The sequence below is a fragment of the Schistocerca cancellata genome, chromosome 2 (assembly GCF_023864275.1).
Source record: "Schistocerca cancellata isolate TAMUIC-IGC-003103 chromosome 2, iqSchCanc2.1, whole genome shotgun sequence".
Classification (NCBI taxonomy): Eukaryota; Metazoa; Arthropoda; class Insecta; order Orthoptera; family Acrididae; genus Schistocerca; species Schistocerca cancellata.
This window is the reverse complement of record NC_064627.1, coordinates 68,359,012-68,383,734: the sequence shown is the minus strand read 5'-3', so window position 1 is coordinate 68,383,734 and position 24,723 is coordinate 68,359,012. Positions and strand designations below refer to the sequence as shown.

General features: G+C 45.7%; 1 protein-coding gene and 1 pseudogene across 1 annotated transcript in view; one reads left to right on the top strand and one right to left on the bottom strand.

The window, feature by feature from the left end:
- Nucleotides 1-24,723, bottom strand: part of LOC126150881 (homeobox protein aristaless-like) — a 1,095,272-nt gene that overhangs the window by 89,631 nt on the left and 980,918 nt on the right. The window lies entirely within an intron of this gene.
- LOC126164140 (5S ribosomal RNA) lies at nucleotides 10,702-10,819 on the top strand (annotated as a pseudogene).

Genomic DNA, 24,723 nt, shown 5'->3' with positions numbered 1-24,723 from the left:
GAGACTGAATCGGTGAAGCCCTCCCAGCCAGTTAAACCCAAGGAGCAGCGTGAGAAATCAAAGAAGAGCAGCTCTAAGCCCAAGGAACGCGCGGTGGTAGCCACCTCATCGCAACCTTCTAGCTCTGCGTCTGAGGACGCGGTGGAGATTCTGGCGTCCGCTGAGGACCTCGATCTCGCCGGTCCCTCAGACGCCGTGAATAGTAATAGCACTAGCACGGGTGCTCAATCGGAGGCAGCAGGTGACCCAGCGGCGTAATCTGCCGTCCCAGTCCCGGCACGCCTTTCTCAGCCATGGACAAAACCATCCTCCAGTGGAACTGCAGCGGTTTCTTCCACCATCTAGCTGAGCTCCGCCAACTTATCAGCCTTCACCCTTTCCTCTGCATTGCTCTGCAGGAAACTTGGTTTCCAGCAATGCGCACCCCCGCCCTCCGTGGCTATCGGGGTTATTATAAGAACCGAGCAGCTTATGAAAGGGTGTCTGGTGGCGTCTGCATCTATGTCCTTAACTCACTTCACAGCGAGTCTGTCCCTCTCCAAACAGCTTTAGAGGCTGTCGCTGTTAGGGTGTGGACGCCGCAGGCTCTTACCATCTGCAGTCTTTACCTTCCACCGGAGGGTGATGTCGCGCAGCATGTCCTGGCTGCGCTGATAGCCCAATTGCCGCCACCTTTTTTATTACTGGGCGACTTTAACGCCCATAACCCTCTGTGGGGTGGGTCAGTGGCAACAGGTCGAGGCGCCACCGTTGAGCATTTATTGTCGCAGCTCGATCTCTCGATTTTGAATGATGGTGCCTCCACACACTTCAGTGTGGCGCATGGCACCTACTCCGCCATTGACCTTTCAATCTGTAGCCCTAGCCTCTTACCATCTGTCCACTGGAGTGTGCATGACGACCTGTGTGGTAGTGACCACTTTCCGATTTTTCTGTCACTACCACAGCGTCACTCTTCTGGGCGCCCTAGCAGATGGGCTATGAATAAGGCTGACTGGGACTTGTTCTCCTCCACTGCCGCTATTGAGCCTCTCTCAACTGATGCCATTGATGTGGTGGTTACATCGGTCACCGCCGGCATCGTCACTGCCGCCGAGTCTGCCATTCCCCGTTCTTCTGGGTCCCCTCGGCGGAGGGCTGTGCCTTGGTGGTCGCCTGAGATCGCTGAAGCGATTAAGGATCGCCGGCGGGCACTCCAGCGTCACAAGCGACATCCCTCCATGGACCACCTTATCGCCTTTAAACGGCTGCGTGCGCGGGCCCGCCTCCTTATCCGCCAAGGCAAGAAGGAGTGCTGGGAGCGGTATGTGTCCACCATTGGACTCCATGTCACTCCATCGCAGGTCTGGGCCAAGATTCGACGGGTCTTCGGCTATCGGACCCCTGCCAGCGTCCCTGCGCTCTCACTGAATGGAGCAGTTTGTACTGACTCCGACGTCATTGCAAACCGCTTAGCAGAGCATTTTGCTATGAGTTCCGCTTCTGCGAATTACCCCCAGGCCTTCCGCTCCATTAAAGAGCGGATGGAACGTCGGAGCCTTTCTTTTCGCACCAACGCTTCTGAACCCTACAACGCTCCATTCAGTGAGTGGGAATTTCAGAGTGCCCTTGCCGCTTGCCCTGATACCGCTCCCGGGCCAGATCGCATCCACTGTCAGATGCTGAAACACCTTTCAGTGGACTGCAAGCGACGCCTCCTCGACCTTTACAACCGTCTCTGGGTCGAGGGTGAGTTTCCATCGCAATGGCGGGAAAGTACTGTCATCCCCATTTTGAAACCTGGAAAGAACCCTCTGGAGGTGGACAGCTACCGCCCCATTAGCCTCACCAACGTTCTTTGTAAGCTTCTCGAACGGATGGTGAGCCGGCGCTTAAATTGGGTACTGGAGTCTCGGGGCCTTCTGGCTCCGTCTCAGGGTGGGTTCCGGAAAGGCCGCTCCGCCGCCGACAATCTGGTGAGCCTGGAGTCGGCCATCCGTACTGCCTTTGCCCGCCGTCAGCACCTGGTCGCTGTCTTTTTCGACATGCGGAAGGCGTACGATACGACATGGCGTCATCACATCCTTTCTACGCTTCATGGATGGGGTCTTCGGGGCCCTCTGCCGATCTTTATCCGCAATTTCCTGTCGTATCGTACCTTCCGCGTGCAAGTCGCAGCCTCCTATAGTTCCACCCACGTCCAGGAGAACGGTGTGCCACAGGGTTCTGTTTTAAGTGTCTGTCTGTTTTTAATAGCCATTAACGGGCTCGCTGCGGCCGTGGGAAATTCTGTCTCTGCTTCCCTGTATGCTGACGACTTCTGCCTTTATTACAGCTCTACTGGCATTGCAGCTGTTGAACGTCAGCTACAGGGCGCTATCCGTACGGCGCAGTCTTGGGCTGTAGCGCATGGGTTTCAGTTTTCGGCAGCCAAGACCCGCGTTATGCATTTCTGCCGGCGCCGAACAGTCCATCCTGAGCCGCGGCTTTATCTTGGCGACGAACTCCTTGCTGTGGTGGAAACCCACAGGTTTTTGGGGGTGGTTTTCGATGCCCGGTTGACTTGGCTGCCTCATATCCGGCAGCTTAAACAGACGTGTTGGCGGCATCTCAACGCTGTGAGATGCTTGAGCCACACCCGCTGGGGCGCCGACCGCTCTACCCTGTTGCGGCTCTACCAGGCGTTAATCCAGTCCCGTCTGGATTATGGGAGCCTGGCTTATGGCTCAGCATCCCCATCTGCGTTACGGGTGCTGGACCCAATTCTCCACAGCGGGATACGCCTTGCCACTGGTGCTTTCCGCACCAGCCCTGTGGACAGTGTGCTAGTGGAGGCAGGTGTACCCCCACTGCGGTTCCGGCGCCAACGTTTGCTGGCCGCTTATGCTGCCCATGTTCTAAGCTTGCCCGGGCATCCAAATTCTCATGTCCTGTTCCCGCAGTCAGTCGTCCATCTTCCAGACCGTCGGCCCCGGTCGGGTTTTCCGATCGCCGTACGCGTCAAGGAGCTTCTCTGTGGGCTTGGGTTTTTCCCTGTTCCACCTCCTTTCCGGGCGCCTCTGCGTACACCCCCGTGGTGTGTTCCTCGCCCTTGCCTTCGGCTCGACTTGGCACAGGGCTCGAAGGACTCGGTCCCTCCAGAGGCCTTCCGCCGCCGCTTTTATTCCATCCTGGCCACGTATCAGGGCTCTGGAATTGTTTACACCGACGGTTCGATGGTTGCTGGTCGTGTCGGGTATGCGCTAACTCTAGGGGACCATTCCGAACAACGGTCCTTGGCGGCTGGCTGCAGCGTTTACACTGCTGAGCTAGTCGCCATCTTTAGAGCCCTAGAGTATATCCGCTCCTGCTCAGGTGAGTCCTTCGTTATCTGTAGCGATTCCCTGAGCGGTTTACGAGCTCTCGACCAGTGTTTTCCTCGTTCTCGTCTGGTGATGGCTATCCATGAGTCCCTGCATACTCTTGCGCGTTGCGGCCGCTCTGTGGTCTTTGTGTGGACCCCCGGTCATGTCGGTATCCCGGGCAATGAACATGTTGACCGCCTGGCGAAAGAGGCCACGAATAAACCATCTCTGGATGTTGGCCTCCCAGAGGCTGATTTGCGGTCAGTCCTCCGCCGGAAAGTTTTTGCGCTTTGGGACGCTGAATGGCGCGATCGGATTACACCCAATAAACTCCGTGCCATTAAGGAGACGACGACTGTGTGGCGGTCCTCCATGCGAGCCAACCGCAGGGACTCAGTCGTCCTTTGTCGGCTCCGCATTGGCCACTCCCGGCTAACACACAGTTATTTACTGCGCCAGGAGGACCCTCCTGTATGTCGCTGCGGGGCGGCTTTGACGGTGGCCCACATTCTGTTGGCCTGCCCCCTTTTAGCTGTGGTCAGGCAGACATTTGCGCTGCCTGATACGCTCCCTGCCGTTTTATCCGATGACCCTGTTATGGCTGCCTTAGTTTTACGTTTTATTCGGGCAGGGAGTTTTTATTCTTTCCTCTGAGTGTTTCTGTTTTATTTTATTTTCTGTTTTGATTCTGGCCTTTGGCCTATGATTTTACACTGATCTTTTAATGTGTTTCTAAGTGGTTGGCTTTTCCTTTTTTATTTCTATGGTCGGCCAACCACTGTCACACTCTGTGTGGTTTTAGTTCGTTTTGTCTTGTCCTTGTCTCCGTTTCTTTTGTTCTGTATCGTCTGTGTCTATTCTGTTCCTCGTTTTTATTCTCTGTGGATGTTCTTTGTCTTTGGAAAAAGGGACCGATGACCGTAGCAGTCTGGTCCCTTTCATCCCCCAAACCAACCAACCAATCTTCACATCATATGGATTAGGCCAAGGACTTTCCAGAAGACATCATCTTTTACAACATTATTGAAACTTCTGCCGACAAGGTTTTTGTGCTGTGGAGAGAAATAAATCCAAGGTGGAAGAAATGTTCTTTACAAAATAAGAATATTTCTCGATGAACTGAGAAGACTCCTAGTTCTCTTAGTTACTCCTTACACTGAAGCTAGAAAATTTCTGCCACGAAATGAACAGTCGGCGACCGATGTTACAATAATACCAACAGCAAGTCCATCAACACTAAGCGGTAGCAACCAAAACTGCAAACGTGCCGGTTGCAAATTCTGTCCATGAAATTGTGACAACAAGACACCAATGAAGTGTCAAAACTGTAACAAACATGTCTGTAAAGCTCACTTTAGATACCACTGCCAAATTGTGGGATTCCAAGTAAATGGTTCAAATGGCTCTGAGCACTATGGGACTCAACTGCTGAGGTCATTAGTCCCCTAGAACGTAGAACTAGTTAAACCTAACTAATCTAAGGACATCACAAACATCCATGCCCGAGGCAGGATTCGAACCTGCGACCGTAGCGGTCTTGCGGTTCCAGACTGCAGCGCCTTTAACCGCACGGCCACTTCGGCCGGCGATTCCAAGTAAAACTCTGTTCTAATTTTTCCCGTGATTGACAGTTTATTCCATAACTAAAACTCTACTGTTCAACAGCATATTGAGGCCCAGAGCTTGCAACATTATTGAAACTATTGGGACGTAATACTGTAAAAATTTTTGTATTGGAATAAATAAACTTATATTTAAAATGATAATAATGTTTAGCAATTTATAATCATCATGCCCTTTAAATAGAATAAGACAGGAAAGAGCATATGCGTATAACTTTTTTAAGGAAGGCGGTAGGGTTAAATAGCGAGCAATTGAGCGTTAGAGACGGAAGTCTGATACTTGTGAATAGGCGAGAAATTATCTGGAATACTCTCTTGTAGAGATAGAAACTTATTTGTGAAGGTGTTTTCTTGATTGTATGGATCCAGAAGATTTTTGGATCAATATTTCAGTGTTACCAACACACAACACACACACACACACACACACACAAGAATGACATGTTAGTTTGTCAGAACTATTAATTAAAGAAATCTTTGTCCCTTAGATAACTAATAATATACATGATTACTGTTAATTTTATCTCTTTGTTTTCATTATGTCACAAACAACGCAATTGATTCAGATGTCTATAGCTTTTGTTATGAGTAAATTTCGTAATTGCTAGAGTCTTAGGTTGTACAGTCTTTTTTTACAATAATCCGAGTTTAATTTTTCAAGAACGCTCTTCTTTAAAGTAAAACTCTCCTCCATCATTCTTAGTAAAGTTTTAAATATTTTGTCGAGCGGCACTGCCCCTTACGCCTGACGTAGCCAAAGATTGTTTATGATGGCCGAAGAAAAATTTAGCAGTGAGAAGATAATTTTTCTTTGGCCGCTGTATTTGCTGACTTCAATTTGCTTTCGAGAACGTCAGTACGTGAGACAGAAAATAGCATACTGAGCAAGAGGTAAGTTACCTTTCTTTCAGGACAAATCTCACCTTGTAAACTTGTGAGCGAACAGTATGTAGCCCGAATTTTTAGATGTTGTGCTAAGTCAGCAGATCAATTCACAATCATTAATGAAAGTAATCTTAAATAGTTATTTGCTTCCGAGTCATTGGGAAACGTTCCAGTCATCGGCCTTAGCAGCATATGGGCCTCCGTACATGGCATGTATTGTGCAAAGACGCTGTCCATAAATGTCATTATTTGATATTTAATACTCAAATTGTACCAAAAAGACGCACTTTTGATAGATCATCGTTGTGTCGTAGCACTGAAACAGTATACTTTTGTAGTACCGGTACACAATTTATGGCACTGAAGACGTCATCTACAGAACCTTTGACTTATCGATACGTAGTTTCCTGTCATTTTATTATAACGAATTGTAGCTAAAACGAAGCGTTTTCGAGATATCTTCAATCTACATCTACATCTACATCCATACTCCGCAAGCCACCTGACGGTGTGTGGCGGAGGGTACCTTGAGTACCTCTATCGGTTCTCCCTTCTATTCCAGTCTCGTATTGTTCGTGGAAAGAAGGATTGTCGGTATGCCTCTGTGTGGGCTCTAATCTCTCTGATTTTATCCCCATGGTCTCTTCGCGAGATATACGTAGGAGGGAGCAATATACTGCTTGACTCTTCGGTGAAGGTATGTTCTCGAAACTTTGACAAAAGCCCGTACCGAGCTACTGAGCGTCTGTCCTGCAGAGTCTTCCACTGGAGTTTATCTATCGTCTCCGTAACGCTTTCGCGATTACTAAATGATCCTGTAACGAAGCGCGCTGCTCTCCGTTGGATCCTCTCTATATCTGCTGTTGCTTGGAACCCACCGAAAACTATGTTTGACATACAATATGGCGGCTCCTATATACTGATTGGTAATGCAAAACCGCGTCATATCTCATTGCCCGCCTTTCTCGCCACGAGGCAAAAACATGATGCGCCAGATTCTTTACTTCACGCTCCGCAACGTGGTGCAGCGTGGGATTCCACACGGTGACGGCACCAGCTCCTCGGCCACGGGTGTTTTCACGTCCCGTGAGAGGACGGCTGTAGGCTATATTCAGAGACGCACCGACAACGTTCGGCAGACGCAGCCGCCAGACGCCGCACGGTAACATCGGCTTACAGCTTGGTCACAGTGCGTCCCAGCTCCCTCGTCAGCTTCGGCGGGATCAAGAAAAGTAAGTTAGCTTAGGTTACAATCTGTTCTCTCAAGAAGGCTACAATCTATTTCAGCCTCACTGGGTAATTTGGCTGCCACGACGCGCCTGTGCTTGGAGGCGAGTGCTGCTTTGCTATTAAAATGATGCCGAATGCAAGTGATTGAGCTATTATATCTGTCTCGAAAAGAGAGTGCCGAGTACTGAACGCCCTTTCTTCAGTTACTGGAATAACCACACAAGTTTTACGAGTATATGAGATGAAGAGAGAAACTTTCTGTTACATACTCGAGATGGCTCAAATGGCTCTGAGCACTATGGTACTCAACATCTTAGGTCATAAGTCCCCTAGAACTTAGAACTACTTAAACCTAACTAACCTAAGGACATCACACACACCCATGCCCGAGGCAGGATTCGAACCTGCGACTGTAGCGAGTCCCGCGGTTCCGGACTGCAGCGCCAGAACCGCTAGACCACCGCGGCCGGCTACTCGAGATGATTCGTGGTGACATTGAAAAGCGAGATCATAACGACTCTGCACCGCTTCGCATAAATTAAGCACGACACACACTCTGTGAAGCGACAAGAGTCACGGAACAACGATGTGCACATATGCGGTTTGCGATGGAGTCCCATGGTACAAAGCACAGGACATTGGCGGATCTGTCATCTGTACACAGGTGTTTCACGTGAAGAGCATCTTTGATTCCATAAGGAACTGTTGTGCTCAGCGACTGTAGACTTCGACGGAACGAAATAAAGTTTGGCGCTATAACGTCGAATGAGCATGGCACAACAATGACAGGAAAGGACAGGCGCTCAACAAACAGTCAAAATCCCATTAGTTTTTTATTACTCTTGCATTTCTATATTTCGGCTATAAATTGCCATCTTCAGTGTATTTGAGTTACAGTCCAACAACCTCGTGGCAGTACATGTCACCATGCGCTCTTACTGCCATATAGGTTGAACTGAGGCGGTTGTTTACAGCAAATACAATAGCCTTAGTTTACGTCATGTAATGGAAGTAACGCCCCCTATGTTAAGACTTAACTAATAATGTTTCATTTCAATACAGTACTTTAAAAACCCTATTTTACACGTGTAGTGGGATGAGTCCTCTGGTCCAATTGAACCTATCATTGACTGCAAATGGTCATGTTCGGGTACTCGGAGACAATTTTCAGCCATTCATGGACTTCATGTTCCCAAACTACGATGTCATGTCAGTGGGCCACAACTGTACGCGGTTGGTTTGGAGAACATTCTGGACAATTCGAGGAAATGATATGCCCAATCAGATCGCCCGACACGAATCCCATCGAAAATTTACGGAACATAATCGACAGGCCAGTTCACGCTCAAACTCCTGCACCGACAACACTTTCTCTGTTGTGGATGGCTATAGACGCAGCGTAGCTCACTATCTCTGCAAGTGACTTGCAACGACTTGTTAAGTCCACGTCACGTTGAGTTGTTACACTACTCTGGGCAAAAGACGGTCTGACGCGAAACTAGGAGGCATTCCGTGGCTTTTGTCACCTCCGTGTATGTTGTACTGCGCAGTAGTGGGCCCACGATAAGCTGTATCATTTGGACAGCGATGCCATCGTGTCCGTTAGATGCTGATTATTATTCGTACTGCAAATATATATTAACTGAAACATGTTTACTAACGTATTTCCCGCAATTTTGTATTATGTCTTTGCTTCAGTGTCGGAGGTATAACAGTGGAGTTTCCTCTCAGCTATTGTCCACTTGTGCGTGCCGCCGTAGTTAGGCGGAAATATGGCTGTCGTACAGTAGCGGCGTTGGCTATTCTCTCTGTGCGTGCCGCCGTAGTTAGGCGGAAATATGGCTGTCGTACAGTAGCGGCGTTGGCTATTCTCTCTCTCTCTCTCTCTCTCTCTCTCTCTCTCTCTCTGAAGACGACTAGAGAGCCTGCATAGGGAGAGAGTGGCCAACCGGACGATACGGCGGCCATTTTTCTGCCAAACTGCGGGCGGGACTTTTGAATGGCCAGTAGTGGAGTAGTGGAGTACACACTCACCGAATCAAAAGCACAAGACAATATGGCGGAATCATCCGTTAAATGCCTTTCTTTACAGCTATAATATACTCATAGTAGCCTACTACGTGTAGCACAGGAAAATCTGATACAGTGGCTGTATAAATTATTCGATACTTGCATTTATCTCCTTTAAAGTTCGTTTACTAGACATATTGCAATGAAAGTAACGTAAATAAAAAAATATAGTGTATAGCATTTGTTTTGTATCGGAAGTGCATAACGCTAAAGATTTAACGTACCTGTATTACGTCAGATGAATTAAAGTCGTAAGCAGTTGTTTACTTGTCACATGCAAAAAGTGTGAGATGTATTTGTACTTCTTGTCACGTCTTCAAACGTTTTGCATGTCACAAGTAAGCAACTGTTTACGACTTTCTTTCATATACTGAATAACTCTCGTAGATAGCAAACGAAAAAGATTACAAAAATCAGGTAATGTTAAATGTAGGCTACTGTACTAACGACCAAATATAACAAGAAAACTACCATAAACCCTTCTACCCCACACTAAGTAGGCCTATTAAAAACTGTCTTCAAGAGTACCTACAATTATTTACTACGAATAATGTTTCAGCAACCACGACAACTGCGGAAAACGTGCTTACAACTTGCCTGCGTCAACAGTCAGGCAATAATACTGAAACCAAAATAATGCCTAGTATTCTGATTCGGAACGAAATAAAGTTTGACGCTATAACGTCGAATGAGCATGGCACAACAATGACAGGAACTTTCCGTTTCCAGCAAGGACTGTCAGATATTGGCTTCAGAAAAGCATGTGATGCTACCAGTATGCACGAACTGTTAAAGAAATAAGAGCTTAAAAATGCAGTAAATTGTAATAGGCCTACTTACTTCAAACATGTAGGCCTACCGACTTCATCAGAAAACGCTTCATTATTTCAACTCATAGTTAAGATCGCAAACGCTAATTACGGACTAAAAACGATATACAACTAAATCGAACATGCATGCACAACGCATAACAAGTCTCTCAATAATTCAGATACCTTTTAATCGTTTCCAAAAGTCCTCTGAACTTCAATTCAACTCAAAAGCACGGCGAAAATAGGAAGAGAGACGTTTGGCAGAAAAATGGCGCCAAAGCTAATCAACCAATCACGGGCAACTTCACCAAAGGCCACTTTCACCCTGTACAGGCTCTCTAAAGACGACGACTCGCTGAGTGTGACACCTAGTGGCAGCACTTTGTACCTGTGGCGAGACGTCACAAGCCACGGCCAAGGGGATATACGAACCCCGCAGTATGCGTCACAGTACAGGTCTTAGGAGTGCCACCAGTCATCTCCAGCGGTCAGCGAATTTCATTTCAGAGGAGTTCAGTAACTGTAAAATGTACGTTTAAATACATGCAACCTCTCGACAAAACACGAAAAGACCTTCAGTAACCACCTTTTCATTGACATATTCATTTCGTATGAGCCCTGCACAGAACGAGCGTTCTCGATGTGTGGCGGGCAAGGTGACTATTGTGACGTAACAACTTCGTTGCGGCCCCGTATTTCTTGTGGGAGTCACCACGACTCCAGAGAGCTCAGGATTTAATGCCGAGTGCTCAAGGTGGCGGCGACGGCCTTGCCGCAGTGGATACACCGGTTCCCGTCAGATCACCGAAGTTAAGTGCTGTCGGGCGTGGCCGGCACTTGGATGGGTGACCATCCGGGCTGCCATGTGCTGTTGCCATTATTCTGGTTGCACTCAGCCTCGTGATGTCAATTGAGGAGCTACTCGACCGACTAGTAGCGGCTCTTGTCAAAGAAAACCATCGTAACGACTGGGAGAGCGGTGTGCTGACCACATGCCCCTCCAATCCGCATCCTCAGCTTAGGATGACACGGCGGTCGGATGGTCCCGATGGGCAACTTGTGGCCTGAAGACGGAGTGCTCAAGGTGTGAGCGCAGCCTAATGCGTACACGCTACAGCCGACAAAGACACATTGAAGTTAAAATCTTCTGGGTTATTAGGCTGCGTCATGTTTCTTCTAAAATGTTCGACGTTTCGACCTCTGTGCTGGGATCTTCTTCAGGATCTTTTGGTGTTCACTATTGCTAGAACACTGTCAGAGACGAGTGTCGCGTCCACTTATAAAGGGGGAATTTTCTGGCGTTCTTGCTGGAGAAGTGATAGTATTGGTTAAAATTCAAATGGCTAGCTTTGTTGGGCCATAGTCAAAGGCTAATATTCCCGCTCTGATGCAGAAGAAGGGGCGTTGGTAGCTCATCTCCTGTGGATACCATTGGCGGTCCATCGTCATTGGTTAGAAAGGCACTATTTCACACTTATGCTGTAGAAGGGTTATTGGTTGAAATGACTGCTACCGCTATTGGTTGGTCGTCATCAGTGGCTAGATTCGAAACGGACAGAGAAAGAGAGGGCGAATGATTACCCAAAATATTATTGTCCGCCGAGGTGACTTGCAGCGTGCTGTTTGTGCCGCTCACACTACGCGGCCGCGTATTTACTTCTGTGATGGCAGGGAGCCACGATGCCGGAAGACTATAGCCGTCCTCTCTATTGAAATTAGATGCATTCTTAGAAATTTCAATCGCTTCTCGGACCTTTCTTCTATAAATGTTTGTTTCTATAGCCAGTACACGTACGCTATTAAAATCGATGTCAGACCCATAATTCTCGTGATGTTCCACTACTGCCGAATTTGCACTTTGTTTTAGTCGCATGTGCCGTTCGTGTTCCTTAATGCGTTCTTTAACAGTTCTTTCCGTTCCGCCTATATACACTTTGCCACAGCCACATGACACTTGATAGATTTCCGCATTGTGGAGGTAATCAGGCGCGTCCGTTTTCCGTCGGAAAAAGTCTTTTATTTTGTTTTGAAATGGCTCTGAGCACTATGGAACTTAACATCTATGGTCACCAGTCCCCTAGATCTTAGAACTATTTAAACCTAACTAACCTAAGGACATGACGAGGCAGAGAAAATCCCTGACCCCGTTTCGTTTTGACTAAAGAAAGATGTCTGAATACCATTTTTCTTCAAAATTCTGCTCATGCGGTCAGTGACCCCAGAAACGAACGATAACCTGACGGAGTGAGAAGGCGGTTCCTCATCATTCTTATTAGAGGAATAAATATTCCGCCTAAAAGCCCTGTCGATTGAATAAATATCATGCCCATTTGCCTTCAATGCCCTCTTTAAAAAATTCAACTCCGATTCCAAGTTGTCGTCATCGCTGATACAGAAGGCACGTCAAGACAGTGTTGAGTACTGCTTGCTTCTGGGCTGGGTGGTGGTGCGAAGTGGCATATAAATATCTGTTTGTGTTAGTCGGCTTTCTGTACACTCTGTGACCAGGAGTGTTATCCGATCTTCTGTACACTAACACATCTAGGAAGTGGACGCGACACTCGTCTCTGACAGTGATCTAGCAGTAGCGAACACCAAAAGATCCTGAAGAAGATCCCAGCACAGGGGTCGAAACGTCGAACATTTTAGAAGAAACATGACGCGGCTTAATAACCCGGAAGATTTTAACTTCAGTGACAACGGCCACGAAAGCCAGCAGAACTACAGGGTGTTTCAAAAATGACCGGTATATTAGAAACGGCAATAAAAACTAAACGAGCAGCGATAGAAATACACCGTTTGTTGCAATATGCTTAGGACAACAGTACATTTTCAGGCAGACAAACTTTAGAAATTACAGTAGTTACAATTTTCAACAACAGATGGCGCTGCGGTCTGGGAAACTCTATAGTACGATATTTTCCACATATCCACCATGCGTAGCAATAATATGGCGTATTCTCTGAATGAAATTACCCGAAACCTTTGATAACGTGTCTGGCGGAATGGCTTCACATGCAGATGAGATGTACTGCTTCAGCTGTTCAATTGTTTCTGGATTCTGGCGGTACACCTGGTCTTTCAAGTGTCCCCACAGAAAGAAGTCACAGGGGTTAATGTCTGACGAATAGGGAGGCCAATCCACGCCGCCTCCTGTATGTTTCGGATAGCCCAAAGCAATCACACGATCATCGAAATATTCATTCAGGAAATTATAGACGTCGGCCGTGCGATGTAGCCGGGCACCATCTTGCATAAACCACGAGGTGTTCGCAGCGTCATCTAAGGCAGTTTGTACCGCCACAAATTCACGAAGAATGTCCAGATAGCGTGATGCAGTAATCGTTTCGGATCTGAAAAATGGGCCAATGATTCCTTTGGAAGAAATGGCGGCCCAGACCAGTACTTTTTGAAGATGCAGGGACGATGGGACTGTAACATGGGGCTTTTCGGTTCCCCATATGCGCCAGTTCTGTTTATTGACGAAGCCGTCCAGGTAAAAATAAGCTTCGTCAGTAAACCAAATGCTGCCCACATGCATATCGCCGTCATCAATCCCGTGCACTATATCGTTAGCGAATGTCTCTCGTGCAGCAATGGTAGTGGCGCTGAGGGGTTGCCGCGTTTGAATTTTGTATGGATAGAGGTGTAAACTCTGGCGCATGAGACGATACGTGGACTTTGGCGTCATTTGGACCGCAGCTGCAACACGGCGAACGGAAACCCGAGGCCGCTGTCGGATCACCTGCTCCACTAGCTGCGCGTTGCCCTCTGTGGTTGCCGTACGCGGTCGCCCTACCTTTCCAGAACGTTCATCCGTCACGTTCCCAGTCCGTTGAAATTTTTCAAACAGATCCTTTATTGTATCGCTTTTCGGTCCTTTGGTTACATTAAAACTCCGTTGAAAACTTCGTCTTGTTGCAACAACACTGTGTTCTAGGCGGTGGAATTCCAACACCAGAAAAATCCTCTGTTCTAAGGAATAAACCATGTTGTCTACAGCACACTTGCACGCTGTGAACAGCACACGCTTACAGCAGAAAGACGACGTACAGAAAGGCGCAGAATGGCAGATCATTTAATTATTGTCCATCAAGTAAACAGTAACCACTTCACGTCTTCCCCTGTCATCCGAGAACAAGTCATCTACTCACTGCAGCATTCTATATCTTTCACATCACTTGCAGCGCCATCTGTTGTTGAAAATTGTAACTACTGTAATTTCGAAAGTTTGTCCGCCTGAAAATGTACTGTTGTCCCAAGCATATTGCAACAAACAGCGTATTTCTATCGCTGCTCGTTTAGTTTTTATTGCCGTTTCAAATATACCGGTCATTTTTGAAACACCCTGTACATAGAGACACATTGTTCGTGTGCCTCTGGCGAGTGTCTTCGGCCCGGCATGGACACCCCTCTGCCCGTAAGTCACGGCGCGTCGCGGCCGGCCGTCGAATTAGCCGCCATTACTGCGCCCGCCATACGTCGCCGCCACATTAGGCCAGCGTAACCACCGGCCGCGGGCACCGCGCCGGGTTTCCGGCCGCGGGCAGCCGCGCCACGCAGCGCAAACACGCCGCCGGCAATCAAGCCGCCCGCAGGCCCCGGAATGGGCCGATCGCCGGTTTTCATTACAGCGCGGGGCCGAGCCGCTGACAAACAGAACGCCACGAGAGCACGGGAGAGATCCGCGTTTTCCTCCGGTTAGCCGTCCTTGGGGGCGCCTCGCCCTAATGACAGCGCTTGGACCCTAATTCTCCTAAGTGAATTGCACGTCTCGGTCGGCCCAATTGGTGGTCGGTACGCGCCGGCGGTAATGAAAATAATCAACACGCCAGAATCGCCGCAAATGGGAAATGACAATTGTTTCCCTCCTCCGAGCACCGCCAGGAACTCCACTCTCTCTGTCTCTCCAGCCACTGGTCCCTTCAAGTCTGGTATGATAACCTCTTGTCCGAACAATACAGACCAACCACTCGTTCCAATTCCATTCGTCAACATTCTTCTCTAAAGCTTGTATTACATGATGCACCTATCGTATACAAGTCTCCACGAGCGCCCCAGGCATGGAAGTCTGGAACGGCAACGTTTTTCGTTAGCCTTTTACAGGATATGTAAATCTGCACCAGTGCCCCAAGAGTACTTATGCAGAACTGTAGGCTTGAGTGTGAAAGTTGATGGTTTTATAACTGTCATTTAAATTTTTTATTTATTTTCATGAAAGAGTATTGGAAAGGGTTGGCGAGAGAAAATGGCTGCTGAAGGTTGTAATAGAAAGGAAAAAGAAGTGGTTGGGACATTCATTGAGAAGGGAGTTCTTGCTAGCAGGTGCTTTGGAAGGACTTGGGTTGGGTTGGATTGTTTGGGGTAAGAGACCAAACAGTGAGGTCATCGGTCTCATCGGATTAGGGAAGGACGGAGAAGGAAGTCGGCCGTGCCTGGAGCGATTTAGGGAAATCACGGAAAGCCTAAATCAGGATGGCCAGACGCGGGATTGAACCGTCGTCCTCCCGAATGCGAGTCCAGTGTGCTAACCACTGCGCCACCTCGCTCGGTCTTGGAAGGATTTGTTTGTGGGAGGAGACTGAGAGGAAGAAGGAGATACAAGATGATAGATAACACAAAGGGAAGAGGAAATTATGCAGACCTCAAGAGGATGGCAGAAGACCGGACAGCCTGGAGAACTACCATGTGAAAACCTGCCTTTTGGCAGAACACTGATGATGATGATTTTAAACGCCTGAGTGTGGTGTCGCCTATCGATACCACCATACCGGTGTCATAAAGGTAGCAAAGAAATTGTAAATTTCCATCAGACGCCTACAGCGGTCGCGTCGGATCTGGCGGCCCCAGTGGAGCACTCCCGCCCAGCCAAGGCCCCAGAAGCTCTTTCCCCACACAGATGATGATGATGATGATGATTGGTTTGTGGGGCGCTCAACTGCATGGTTATCAGCGCCTGTACAATTACCCAATCTTTTGCTCAGTCTAATTTCGCCACTTTCCTGGATGATGATGAAATGATGAGGACAACACAAACACCCAGCCATCTCGAGGCAGGTGAAAATCCCTGACCCCGCCGGGAATCGAACCCGGGACCCCGTGCTCGGGAAGCGAGAACGCTACCGCGAGACCACGAGCGGCGGACTTTCCCCACACAGACCACTCACACTGGGAGCCACTTCACAACATGACGATATGGAGACGCCAACACCATCATTTGCGCTTTAGTTCAGGGAGCCACATTCTTATTGATGTTGTGCAGATGGACTCTCTTTCTTGCTCCATTGTTTGAATTGAATCTTCGTACATTTGGAGAAATACAAGTTAGGTACATCTTTTGCTTTCTGTGTTAACTTGTTCCTAATCATTTCTGCTCCTGTCCAGCTTTCCTAAGACAACGGTTAGTGCACCACTCTCTAGCCCATCTCTCCTTACAATTGTGTATGAAGTCGTACACGACGCTGAGAAATCTAGGTTTGCATATATTAAGCAGTTGAAACGTCCCCTTAGAACATTTATACATGAATGTGCTTTAACTGACACACAATATTTTTAGCGCAACGCAAACGTAATCGGCTCTGAGCACTATGGGACTTAACATCTATGGTCATCAGTCCCCTAGAACTTAGAACTACTTAAACCTAACTAACCTAAGGACATCACACAACACCCAGTCATCACGAGGCAGAGAAAATCCCTGACCCCGCCGGGAATCGAACCCGGGAACCCGGGCGTGGGAAGCAAGAACGCTACCGCACGACCACGAGCTGCGGACCAAACGTAATCGTGCAACTAACAAGCAAGAATGCACGCACACAATAACACTAGGACGTCTGTTCACAATAACAATGCATTAGTGTCTGGAATCTGTTCCTCTACGCTTTTCGGCAGTGCGGTTGCACCGGCAACATTCACATTTTGACAAGCAGATTATTTGAGAAAACGGTGAGAACCCAAAACCTGAGTCTACAGTATTTGCAATATTGTGTTCTGTCATTCCCGATTCCTGAGGCGAGCTGTTGCCGTCCGATCGATCGATAATGCTTCCCTGTTCACTACCTGTTTCACTGTCTACTCCATTATTTGACGCCCGCTCCATTTCCCTATGCACAGTTACCAAATTACTACTTTGAATATTAGTTAATTCATTACATGGTGGGGCTAACACACTGCTTTCGTCTCCACTGTCATTTCTCAGTTTACTTTGGAGCTTAGTATTACGTTTTCCACATGCCATTATTGTACATGACTGTGCTTTAACTGACACACAATATTTTTTTAGCGCAACGCAATCTGACTTTCAAAAATTCCTACAAAAGAATGGCCCTGACTAACATTAACCTATACCTTTCACAAATCACTTACCTCACAAAAATCTTCATTACTCGAACTACTGCAATACAGCGAGCGCCACTACTGCCAGCTAAATAAAAGATTCAAACTACGGAAGGCACTAACTACTGATAGGCATAGTTAGCAAATGAAAGATTTTAATAGAGGACAAACAATGTATTTACCTCAATAGTTATAATATATATAGCAGTTCAGACATCCAATATTACAAATTTCAAAACTCCGCCATCTCTCTCCTCACATCCACCACTGCTGCCGGCTCACCTCCAACTGCGCAATGCTACGCGCTGTTCACATCCAGCTGCCCAACACTACAATGGCAGACAACAACGCAAACTAGCCATAGACTGCACACAGCACAGCCAGTGATTTTCATACAGAGCGCTACGTAACGTTGCCAATAAGAAAACATAAACAGCCTACTTACACAGTTATTGTTATTTTGTGCAGTTGGAATGAAATTACGTTATGATCATACACAGATACGTACTGTTTGTTTGACGCTGGTACGAGTAAATGATTACACAGGCCAACGAAAAAGAAAAATTTTAAATATTTTTTTACTTTGATAGCTGATCTTTATAGATTTTTAAGAGCTGAATCCAAATCTAGCCCAGTTTTTTGTATCACGCATAGTTTTCGAGCAATATGCTTTTTACTATATAGTATAAAAATCCTATGCTATACGGTAAACGGGGAAATTAATGAAACGCTTTGTTTCAACATAAGCATGGTTTGTACTTATAGTAAGCTACTTAAAACAATGATAAGTGTTAATAGAGGCTTCAAATTTTGGAAATTATGAAACCAAACTGCTGAGGTCACCGGTCCCAAGGTTACGCACTATTTAATCTAACTTAAACTAACCTACTCTAAGGACAGCACACACACTCACGCCCGCGGGAGAACTCGAACCTCCGACGGGGAGAGCCGCGGGGACCCTGACAAGGCGCCCCAGACCACGCCACTTGTCAGCTGGAACTGGTTTGTGTTTTCTTTCTCTTTTTTTTCTTTGAAGCTTCTTGTGCAACGTTTTCTACGATGAGTCGCTTTCTGAACTTCCCCAGTGAAGTGACCAACATTAGTCTCACATCATGTTGGTGTTCCAGAGGCCTTGGAAGCGTTTTTCCATCACTTTAACTTTCTGGTGTTAACGCTGTCCTTGCTCCTCACTAACATCTCCAAAATTGTCCGGGAAGTAATCAAGGTGACTGTTCAAAAAGTAAAAACTTTCAGGCTCATTAGACATCCTAAAGTATTAAACTTCTTTAAAATTGTAGCTGTAATAGAAACATATTCTGAGTATTTTTCATGTCCCAAGAACTTTGTAATGACTTGCTTGACTGATACTCATGCTTCTTTCTCATTTGAGGTCATTTTGGCTTCAAAATTAACAAAAAGCATCAATTTTCTAATGTCAGGTACGACAAAGACGCCTTCTTTTAGTTTAGCTTCTGAAAGGTGCGGAAACTTTTGGCAGAGATATTTAAAACATGGTCCATCTTTAGGCAAAGACTTTACTAACTATTTCATTAGGCCTAACTTTATATGTAGAGGTGGTAGGAGTACGTTTTTTGGATCTACAAGGTTTTTGCGTAGAATGTTCTTCTCACCAGGTTGTAAAGACTCCGTCATAGGCCAGTTCTTTCTGCACCAGTGTTGATCTCTAGCCCTACTGGCCCTTTCACACAAGAAACATGGAAATTTGGTGAAGCCCCTTTGCTGGCCAAGGAGCATGCATGATCGCCACATGTCATACAACTATGAGCAGTATAGCCTATTTTATTTAGCACTATTTCTAGGTTTTCATAGCTTTCTTTCATGTGTACAGAATGTTCAACAGGCATAGGCGCATACATGTTACCATTGTGTAATAAAACAGCCTTTAAACTAGTTTTGGATAAATCAACAAACAGTCTCCTATCTTCCTCTTTGTATTCAATACCAAACTTATTCATCAGACTAGGAACGTCTGAGCATTACACTAAATCACCTTCTTGTTGAAAAAGCTTGGAAAATTGCTGCTCTCTCTTTCTGAACATGTATATGCTGGTTCCAACTGTCAGTAACTTTTCTTTTAATCTAGAGCCAAGCAGTTCAGCTTTTTCTTTCGTTAAGCCCAGATCCTTAACCAAATCGGTAAGCTCGGTCTGAGTAAACAATTCGGGCTGTAGATTTTCTGTATTACAATGGAATTCATCATCATCTGGTTCATGTAAATGAGATTTTACATCAGAAAATACTTCTGTTGGAACACAAATTAAATCATCTGATGGTTCAGGGACCGGCAAATGTACACCATGCGCTACTGGTCGGATGTCGGACGGAAGGTTAAGGTAGCTTATTACCTTGTTGTTTTTCGAATTATGACAGGTAATATCAAAAATGCAAATGTATCATCATCGGAGTGATTTCTTGGCCCCCTCCATATCCTAAGAACAGCAAATCTAAAGGATTTTTTCTCCTTTTTGGACCATTTTCTCAGATCTTCAACACACACATAACATACCTTATGCGGGGCCCTGGATTTATCTGGATCACTCAGTTTAGATCCAAAGTATGACAGATAAACCTTTTTCACAAAGTCTGTAATGTTTCGTTGGTTATTTTTAATTACACATTCACCACAAATATAACAAAAACTGACAGCAGAGATTTTACAATCACGATTAGACATTGTACTGAGCACATTTACAGGAAACGGGAAAGTGAGGTTAGGTTGACAGTAGACAAAACATCATCTGTTAACACAAAAATAGAATCGACTTTCTTTTACCAGCAAATATTTTTCAGCAGTGCTACCAACGTCATCTACATTCATTACAACTCTTTCTTAAATTATTTTAACTATATAAAAGCTTTTAAATTCTTGAAAAAATCGCTTCGTTTATTAAATTTAACTGCAAAATGTGAAGAAATTATGGGTGATACAGTTTTGTAAGTATCATATTTGGATTTCTCACCATGAAAAAAAAATAAGAATAAGGTATTTTCAGCAAAAAAATTTTCCATCGTTGGCGTTCGTTATCTATTGTTACGTTTCACAGCATTTTAGAGATAGACGACGCAATTATATATGCAGCGTATGCCTTAGTCGTTAAGAGAACGGCGGAAAGACGATGTAAAGTCAGTCTGTATAAAGTAAGATCGATCTTGGCTAGGAAGAAGGGTGAAGGCAGGGACATACAATGACAAACCAAAACATTATGACCACCGCCCACTGCGACGCTGGAGACTAGCTAGTGCCGTTGCGGGGTCGTGACGCGGTAACAAAAGCAAATACGCGGAGCAGACAAAGACGGGGGATCACGCTAGCAAAGATATGGGCTGCAAATGGAGAAATCCAGTGGGATAAGAGACTTTGACAAAGGACAGATTATTATTACACATAACCTGTAAACAAGTATCTCGGAAACGGCGAAGCTGGTCGAATATTCAGGTTCTACTGTCGTGAGAATCTATGGAAAGAGGTAGAAGGACAGTGAAATTACCACTAGGCGCTAAATGGTTGGACGTCCACGACTCATCACAGAGCGTGGGGTTTGGAGGGTTGTCCGCTCTGTGCAGCAGGACAGATGGTGGCGCCTCTGCCGAAAGGGCACATTGCTGGTGCACGCACAAGTGTTTCGGAGCACACACCGTTCATCCAACATTGTTGAACATGGAGCTCTGCAGCAGAACACCGCTACGTGTTCACATGCCGACCCAACGACGTCGTCAATTACGGAAGCAGCGGGCACGGCATCATCGGGATTCGACCGTCGATGAACGGAAACGTATTGGGTCTTCGGATGAACCACTTTTTTGCTACACTAGGTCGACAGCCGTCTCCACAAACACAGTCATCGAGGTGAGCCGCGACGCTCATAACCGCACCCAAATGTGTGCCTCTTACCACGAGGGACTTTTGAAGGATCATCCATTCAAGGTCCGCGAGAAGAACTTTGGTAATACGAAGAAATCAGACTGTATGTATAAATATTATTGTTGAGTAAATAAAGATTTAAAAAAAAAAGTCAGACAGAAAATAACAGGGCCGAAACCACAATGTTGTGACTTACTACTATACAGGGTTATTACAAATGATTGAAGCGATTTCACAGTTCTACAATAACTTTATTATTTGAGATATTTTCACTATGCTTTGCACACACATACAAAAACTCAAAAAGTTGTTTTAGGCATTCACAAATGTTCGATATGTGCCCCTTTAGTGATTCGGCAGACATAAAGCCGATAATCAAGTTCCTCCGACACTCGGCGCAGCATGTCCCCATCAATGAGTTCAAAAGCATTGTTGATGCGAGCTCGCAGTTCTGGCACGTTTCTTGGTAGAGGAGGTTTAAACACTGAATCTTTCACATCACTATGCGTGAAACTTGCCCGCACGCGTTCAACCCTTTCTTCGCTCACTGCAGGCCGACCCGTTGATTTCCCCTTACAGAGGCATCCAGAAGCTTTAAACTGCGCATACCATCGCCGAATGGAGTTAGCAGTTGGTGGATCTTTGTTGAACTTCGTCCTGAAGTGTCGTTGCACTGTTATGACTGACTGATGTGAGTGCATTTCAAGCACGACATACGCTCTCTCGGCTCCTGTCGCCATTTTGTCTCACACCGCTCTCGAGCGCTCTGGCGGCAGAAACTTGAAGTGCGGCTTCAGCAGAACAAAACTTTATGAGTTTTTCTACGTATCTGTAGTGTGTCGTGACCATATGTCAATGAATGGAGCTACAGTGAATTTATGAAATCGCTTCAGTCATTTGTAATAGCCCTGTATTTTTATATGCTTCAAATAATTACGCTATCTGAAGAGCAAACTTTTTTCTTTTAAAGTGATAATGTTGCACAGCTCGCAGTCTTCAGAGTGCATAAGGTGGTCGAAGTAAAGAGGAACAAAACAATATACACATATGACTATGCCACTTATTAACATTCTATTTCACTTCGGCTATTAAGTAGTCCAATACCGATGGTTTGAAAGTGTAATTAGTGTAGAGTTTGATATTCGATTGCTCGAATGCAGAAGTGATGCTAAATACGAAAAAGCGGCTTTAGTCAGATGTACATATTGTTCTCTTCCACTTTGTTTTTACCACCTAATGGAAATCCCACACTTGTCTTCTGAAGAATGGATAGTTATTCAACACTATCAGGTCGATAGAAAAAAAATTACCGTAGATGATGACCATGTGGCAGCAAAAAGAATGCAACTACTGCTTCATATTTGCTACACAGCTCTCTTTGAGTAAGGAATGGTATTTTTGCAGTCTTGTTCCTCGAAGTAAATAAAACTCCGCAATGAAACCCAGAGAACCGCTCGAGGTCGACCGATCGCCTTTTCATCCTCTACCAGTGGCGTATTATGCAGGAGCATGTGATTAACACACCCTCTCTCCCAACCGAAGTCAGATTTTCTGATCTTGGAGCTGATACTTTCGTCTTCGGTTGACCTCACCTCACGACGGTGAGCACACACCTCGTTTCGGTGCAGCCACCGCGGAAAAACCCTTGGCAGTAATGAGCGGGGTACACTCAGCCCTTGTGAGGCAAACTGAGGAGCTACTTGATTGAGAGAAGTAGCGGCTCCGGTCTCGGAAACCGACATACGGCCGGGTGAGCGGTGTGCTGACCACATGCCCCTGCATATCTGGATCCAGTAACGCCTATGGGCTGAAGATGACCCGGCGGCAGTTGGTACCGTTGGGCCTCCGTGGCCTATTCGGGAGGAGTTGAGTAATGGGAATTGAACCCGACTCTTTCGTGTGGTACTGATACAGGTACATTCAGACGTGATGTCGTTTTGACGCTTCAAGCAGTGTCACACTTCGTTCTTGGTTCGATTAATTTAGATTGTTACTATAATGAAACATCACATAGTGACTTATCGGCGGTTAAAGCTTTTACGAGCTCTAAGTTACAGCTTATAATCAGAAACTCCGAAATCTGATACTGGCACTGTGGTTATGAGTTCGACTTGTCAAATACGCAACTACTGGTTCCTGGTTCGATTCTTCACATCCCCAGATTTTTTCACCCTTTCTTAAAGATTCTGTGACTTCCGTAATAATTTAATATAAGTATGTTCGATGTAATATACATATAAGAGTGCTCTCTCAAAAGTGAGTTGACATTGTCAGTGATTTATACATTAAACATGAAATCGCAAATGCGAATAAATATTAAAAACACGTTGGTCATCTGGGAAAACAAACTACCGCTCAAAATAAAAAGAACAGAAAAGACAAAATATTTGAAAACTAGCTTTGTCTTAGTCATTTATGAAATATAAAAGAAAATTTACGAGCTAGTTCTTTTAGGGGACTTTTTTGTCCGACAAGAATGTGTTCAATTAAAGTACGTATTTAACCACGAAAAGACACTTTTCATTATTTTACTACAACAAATTGTAATACCGACATGTTTTCGATAGATTCTCAGTGTGCTGGTGTTTTGAAACAGCTTTTATTCACAGAATAAAAGTTAAATGAGTTGCCGCTTTTGTTCGTCTGCTAGAATGGTTATCCACCCTTTTAACTACAGACCAACTATAAATTCGAATATGTACGTTAAATGGACTAAGATTCAGCTTGTTTTGTGCTTGCAAATCAACAATTCGTCTCGCATTTTGGGCTGATGAAGACACATTAGGAAGAACAGTTAGTACGAGTTTTTCAGCGTGTTTCAGAATTAATGCTTACGAACACTTAATTCTCTCCATTATCCATATTCCAGTCCATATGACTGCAGAGCTTTACTCATGTATAAACAACGTAATTTCGAAGTTAACGTACACTGCAATAAAACAAAGCGTAACCTCCATTTCCCTCTAACTGTGGCTAATTTTATTGTTTTTAATGTCATGTTCGCCTGACGCCTTGTGAACCGTGCGATTACAAAGGTCGATGGACAGCTGTTTCCGTTTTTCATATTGCGCATGATATAAAAATAACGACTCGTTTGCAGGGAGTCTTCCGGGATGAGTGTTACCCCAGTGATACACGCTATCTGCTCAGTTACGGGCGCACAGGAAGAGACAGCTACATATCAGATAATGCCAGCCACAACCCATGGCCCCAGTCACGTATTCGTCCAGATGGTTTCACTCCATCCTCGGTCAGCTGCTATTACTGTTATTATTTTATCGTAAAACGGTATTGCCCCTATATTGAAAGTTAAGGAATATACGAGGGCAGTTCAATAAGTAATGCAACACATTTTTTTTCTGAAACAAGGGTTGTTTTATTCAGCATTGAAATACACCAGGTTATTCCCCAATCTTTTAGCTACACAACACTATTTTTCAACGTAATCTCCATTCAGTGCTACGGCCTTACGCCACCTTGAAATGAGGGCCTGTATGCCTGCACGGTACCATTCCACTGGTCGATGTCGGAGCCAACGTCGTACTGCATCAATAACTTCTTCA